Raw genomic sequence first — 5994 nt, 5'->3', positions numbered from 1 at the left:
TCCTGGAAAGGGTTAAACCGGGTGGGTCCTTGGATGCAAGGATTCTGAGGCTCCTTCTAACATACTTTGGACATGTTGTAAGGAGAGACAGGTCCTTGGAGAGGGACATCATGCTTAGGAGGGTGGAGGGACAGAGCAGGAGGGGAAGGCCCTCTATGAGGTAGATGGATTCAGTGACTGGGATAATCGGGATGGGAGTGTCAGAGACAGTGTGATTGGCACTGGACAGAGCGGAGTTTAGGGTTGTTGTACATAGGGTCGTTATGAGTCGCAAGCGACTAGACGGCACATAACAACAACAACAACTGGTACGAAGGGATTATGGATTCAAGTAAAAGGAAATCATTGGCAATTTCAATCTTTTCTATTAAAAACATATTTTAATGGGAAAGTCTGTGATTAGAGACCTCTTTAAAATGCTGAAGAGCAATGATGTCAGTCTGGATACTAAGGTGCACCTGATACAAGCCATAGTCTTTGCAATACTTGCTATGCATCAGAGAGCTGGACAATGACTAGGGGTGATAGAAGGTCTTTGCTATCACTTGTTATGCATCAGAGAGTTGGACAATGACTAAGGAGGATAGAAGAATTGATGCCTTTGAGATGTGGTGCTGGAGAAGAGTATTGAATATACCATGAACTACTAAGAAAATGAACATATTTGTCCTGGAGAGGGTGAAGCCAGACTGCTCCTTAGAGGCAAGGATTCTGAAGCTTTGTCTGACATACTTTAGACGTGTTGCAAGGAGGGACCGGTCCTGGGAAAGGGATATCATACTTGAGAGAGTGGAGGGACAGCGCAGGAGGGGAAGGCCTTTGATGAGATGGATTAATTCAGTAACTGGGGTAGTGAGGGTAGGTGTGTCAGAGGCAGTAAGATTGGTAAAGGATAGAGCAGGGTTTAGGGCTGTTTTGCATAGGATCACTATGAGTTGCAGGCAACTGGACAGCATATAGCAACAACAACAACAACGTCCTAATATTACCTATTAGTGCAGTGGTAAGAATTTTTGTTTTCTTCATGTTGAGATGTAATCTTCATTGAAGACTGTAGTCTTCAATATTCTGCAGCAAGCTTTTCAAGCCCATCTTCATTTCAGAAAGTAAGGTTGTTTCCTCTGCATAATACAGGTTGTTAATGAGCCTTCCTTCTTCCTTGATGTTACATTCTTCTTTACAGACTCTAGCTTCTCCAGTGCTTAGCTCAGCATACAGATTTAATAGGCATGAAGAAGGGATACAAACTTGGCACACACTTTTCATCATTTTAAACCAATCATCTTAAGAATAGATTGAAGCCTTGAACACCAATGATCAAAGACCAGATGAGTTGTGGGATGAAATGAATTATATCATCCATAAAGAAAGCAAAAGGTTGTTACAAAGACAAAGGAGAAAGAAAAAAACAGAATGGATGTAAGGAGAGACTCTAAAAATTGCCCTAGAGCATCAAGAATCAAAGCAATGCTTCTGAACAACCATATCAGATATGACTATCAGTCTCTATCCATACAGAGCAAAGAAAAGTGAATAAAATTTCAGAAGGAAACAATTAGTCCAAAAGACTAATGAGCTGCATGAACCCCAACCTCTGAGACCTTGATAACAAAAGAAGCAGGTGGTGCCTATTTACCACTGCTAACTGCTCACCAGGCTGTGCCAGGAAATTTGAAGGACTGCTGTCTGTCCAATGGACTGGAAGAGGTCCATATTTGTTCCCATTCCCAAAAAGGTGGAAACTATTGAACAATATCATTAATATCATATGCAAGCAAAATACTGCTTAATATCTCTCAAAAACTGCTAAAACAGTACATTCATAGATAGGGAACTCCCACAAGTTCAAGCAGGATTTAGAAGAGGCCATGGCAACAGGAACATCATTACAGATGTAAGATGGATCCTGGCTGAAAAGTAAGGAATACCAGAAGAATGTCTATTTGTGTTTTATTGATTATGCAAAGATGTTTGACTGTGGATCATAATGAGTTGTGGTTGACATCCAGAAGAATGAGAATCCCAGAGTACTTAATTTTGCTCATGCAGAATCTATGCCTGGACCAGAATGCTGTTGTGCAAACAGAGCAGGGGAACACACTGCATGGCTCAAAATTAAGAAAGGAGTGTGTCAGGGTTGTATTATATCTCCATACCTATTTAATCTGTATGCTGACCAAATTATTTGAGAAGCTGGACTCTGAATAATATGGCATCAGGATTGGAAGGAGACTCATCAATAACCTTCATTTTGCAGATGACACAACTTTGCTCGCTGAAAGTGAAGAGGACTTGAAGCACTTGTTGCAGAAGATCAAGGAATGCAGACTTCAGTATGGATTGCATCTCAATGTCAAGAAAACAAAGATTCTTATCACTGGACCAATATGCAGTGTCATGATGGTTGGAGAGGAGATTGAAACTGTCAACAGCTTCATCTTGCTTGGATCCACAATTAACACCCTCAGTATGAGTAGTCAGGAGATAAGGAGATGCATTGCACTAGTTAAATCTGAACTTAGACACCTCTCCAAATTACTGAGGAGTAATGATGTCAGTTTGGGGACTCATGTGCATCTGATTCAGATCTTTGTGATCACTTGCTATACATCTGACAGCTGGATAATGAATAAGGATAACAGAAGAAGAAATGAGCATTTGAGCTGTGGTGCTGGGGAAGAGCACTGAACATTCCATGAAGGGCTATTCCTTGGAAAAGGACATGATGCTGGGAACAGTGGTGGGTTGGCAAAGGAGAGGAAGACCCTCAACCAGGTGGATTGACACAGTGACTGCTGCAATGGGCTCTAGTGTGTCAGGAAGCAGGAGGATGGTGTAGGATATAACAGGGTTCAGATCTGTTGTTCACAGGATCGCTATGAGTTGTACTCAGCACCTAAACAGCAACAACTGCTCTGGAAGGGATCACAGTAAGAGGCTCTCTGATTGCCTAATGACAAGAAGTTGTGCTGCAATCCCAAGGGCATGGTTTGAATCCACCAGATGCTCTGCTGGAGAAGGAGGGGTAATCTCCTCTTATGACAGATCTGATTTGATGGTACACAAGAAAAATATTTAAAAAAAAAAAGGAAAAAAGAGGCCCTGGACAGAGTGAGAGAAAAATGTGAGCAAAAGTCGGGGTGCGGGGGAGAAAGAAAGTCCAGGCTTACTGGTCTGATCGGAACTCCTGAAACTAGAGCTGTCAGACATCCCACAGGCCCAGACCTGAACCTAAATCTCTAGCCCATCTTTCAACAAAATAATAAACAGGCCGATGGAGTGAACAATATTATCAACTTTGTAAGATCCAAACGGCAGTATTTGCCCAGATGTAAAGCCCAGAAGATACAGTTGGCAAAGAAAGACAAATGGAAATGGGAAGTAGAGGAAAGAAGTGAGAAGGATGCTATTACATGGTGGGGACTGCAGTCAAAATCGCAAAACAAGACATATCAGGATTGTAAAGAAAAACCATTTACTCTGTCAGCTTTCACCCAAATCACAATAACTATATTTTTCATATTTGCTACAGAAAAAAGAAATGTTGTTTCCATGAGTAAAATGAGAGAGGAGATAGTGAAGACTATATACAGATGATAAATGTAAGAAGGTAGATGGCTTCCAGTAAACACTGAGGCAATGACAGGATCACCATTCACTTTTGCAACATTCCTATAAGAAATTACTATCATCCCCTCATTTGTACATGATAAACTGAGTCAGTGTGTACCTAAACCACCAGCTAGGACGTGAGGAGCTGGAAGGGGAAGCAAATTCTCTCTGCACCCTGACTGCCTCCTGCTCAGCTCAGCTGCCTCCCTTGAGCCCTCAGTGCCCCAAACAGCATTCGGAGCATGTACCTCTACTTAATACACACAGTATCATTGGCAGGATGGCATGACAGCATTGTACATTAAATAAAAGTAGCACTCTGAGGATTCCCAGCAAAAACCATATATCCTTACTTTTCAATGCTTGTTCTGATGCCAAGATCTAGGCACCTTAGGGACAGTTGGCATCCATTTTTATAATCTTCCACTTCTGGAAAGATCTAAACTTGAAGAGGGGGAAGAAGAATCTAAAATGGGGAAAAGATTAAAGTTCTCTGAGTGCTGAAGAGAAAAGGCTTATTTCTCATTTGATTGAATTGGTCCAGGTAGTAAGCACAGCCCCAGGTCACCTTTTAACATCACTACAGCATAATGAAGACTCTGAAGACAGTCTCTCAGGACCTTAACTTCACTCATCTATAGCTGCCACTGAGGTTATTTTAAATAATGGTTTCATTTTCCCAACCCACCTCAACAGAATTATGTGTCTGAAGACCCTTTATGACATTATATTCTCAGAATTAGCTGTGAATTCAGAATGAGACTGCCCTCAAGCTGATCCATTTACTAGATAATATAAAGCAAAAAAAAATAATGTCTAATAATGCATGTCTGAGCTTGATTCAGTTAAGCAAAAATTTGAGAATAAAAACCTTTTGAACCAAACTAAAAATGTAAAAATCTTACTTTTGCGGAAAGGTAGAGGGAGATATTGTAGATTTTCAGGAGAGTTCTCAGGACAAAATTTTCAAAATCTTAAGTATGAAAATTACAAAGGGGTTGAGTTTACCTTCTAAGCCTTGCTTGATTAAGCCTTCCATTTGTTAGATGCCATTTTCAATGTTTGAGTTATAACTCACAGAAAAAGCTGTCCAAGCCTACCAGGGGCAAGTCAGGGCACCAATCTTCAAGGATATAAAATCCCTTGAATCCATTTTGTTTACAGCTTATCCCCTGTACCTAGAAAAATGCTTAAGACATAGCTACCCACTGTTGTCTAATCAGTTCTGTCCATGGCAACCCTCTATTGGGTTTCCAAGGTGGTAAATCTTTACAGAAAAGACTGCCTATCTTTATCTTGAAAAGTGATTGATGAAGTCAAACCATCAACCTTTCCATTAGCAACCCAACATGTTGCACACTACACCAGAAAGTAAGCACCCAATAAATATTTATTGAATAATATTTGTTGAAATCGTTGTTGAAGAAAGTTTTTTCACTTTCTCATTGTGGATAAGTTGATTCCAACTTGTGGTGACCCCATGTGTGCAAAGTAGAACTGAAAGGCAGTGTTTCCACACTAGATACAAAAGCAATCTGTGCCCTCTTGGAACTCACCCTCTAGATGGAGAAATAAGCTTCAAATATCTCATTGTTCCATTGTTAAGTCCCATCAAAATGCAATAAATATACCTTAATGTAATTATTTCATTGTTCCGTTACTTGTTACAATTTTGTTAGGTGCCTTAAATAGCACAAGAACACATATTAAGGCTCAGGGACTTCAGCCTTCTTAAAGAAGGGGATGAGTAGAATTTCATTACATTAGGTGTGAGGAGCAGTGACCTTCCAAGCAAAGGGAACTAATAAGGCAAATGCTCGATAATTAGGTGTTTGAATGCATGAATGATCAATTGATAAATAACAGCAGTGTTAAATTGACACTCAAATCTAGCATGCTCCTACTCTAAAGAAACATACAGAGAAAAGGACTTCCCCCCCCCCTTTGACGTTGAAATCTGATGGATTGTTTATTGCAGATTTCTCATCTGTGTAAGGAACACTGGTGGTATAGTCCATAGTGAGCTTTACTGCTAATCAAAAGTCTGAGAGATTCTGGTGATTTGAATTGACAATATCCCATTAGAAGCAAGATGGTCAGTCTCCTTTCACTAGAATGTATGGCCTTTGAAATCCTGTAGAGGGTCAATGTAAGTTGAAATTAACTAAATGCCAGTGAATGAGGCAGACAATTTGCATAGTTTCAATCTCTTTTACTGAGAGAACAATCAGTGTCCAGAGTCACTAATCTCTCCATATATCAAGGGTTGATTTACATACTGCTAATTACTGTAAGAGGAGGAATGTGACATCAGGATTGGAGAAAGACTCATCAACAACCTGAGGTATGCAGATGACACAACCCTGCTTGCTGAAACTGAGG

This window comes from Elephantulus edwardii, unplaced genomic scaffold, assembly GCF_000299155.1.
Source record: "Elephantulus edwardii isolate Elephantulus edwardi_28Jun2011 unplaced genomic scaffold, EleEdw1.0 scaffold00065, whole genome shotgun sequence".
In the NCBI taxonomy this organism is placed as follows: domain Eukaryota; kingdom Metazoa; phylum Chordata; class Mammalia; order Macroscelidea; family Macroscelididae; genus Elephantulus; species Elephantulus edwardii.
The sequence above is the reverse complement of the archived record's forward strand: the minus strand, read 5'-3'. Positions refer to the sequence as shown.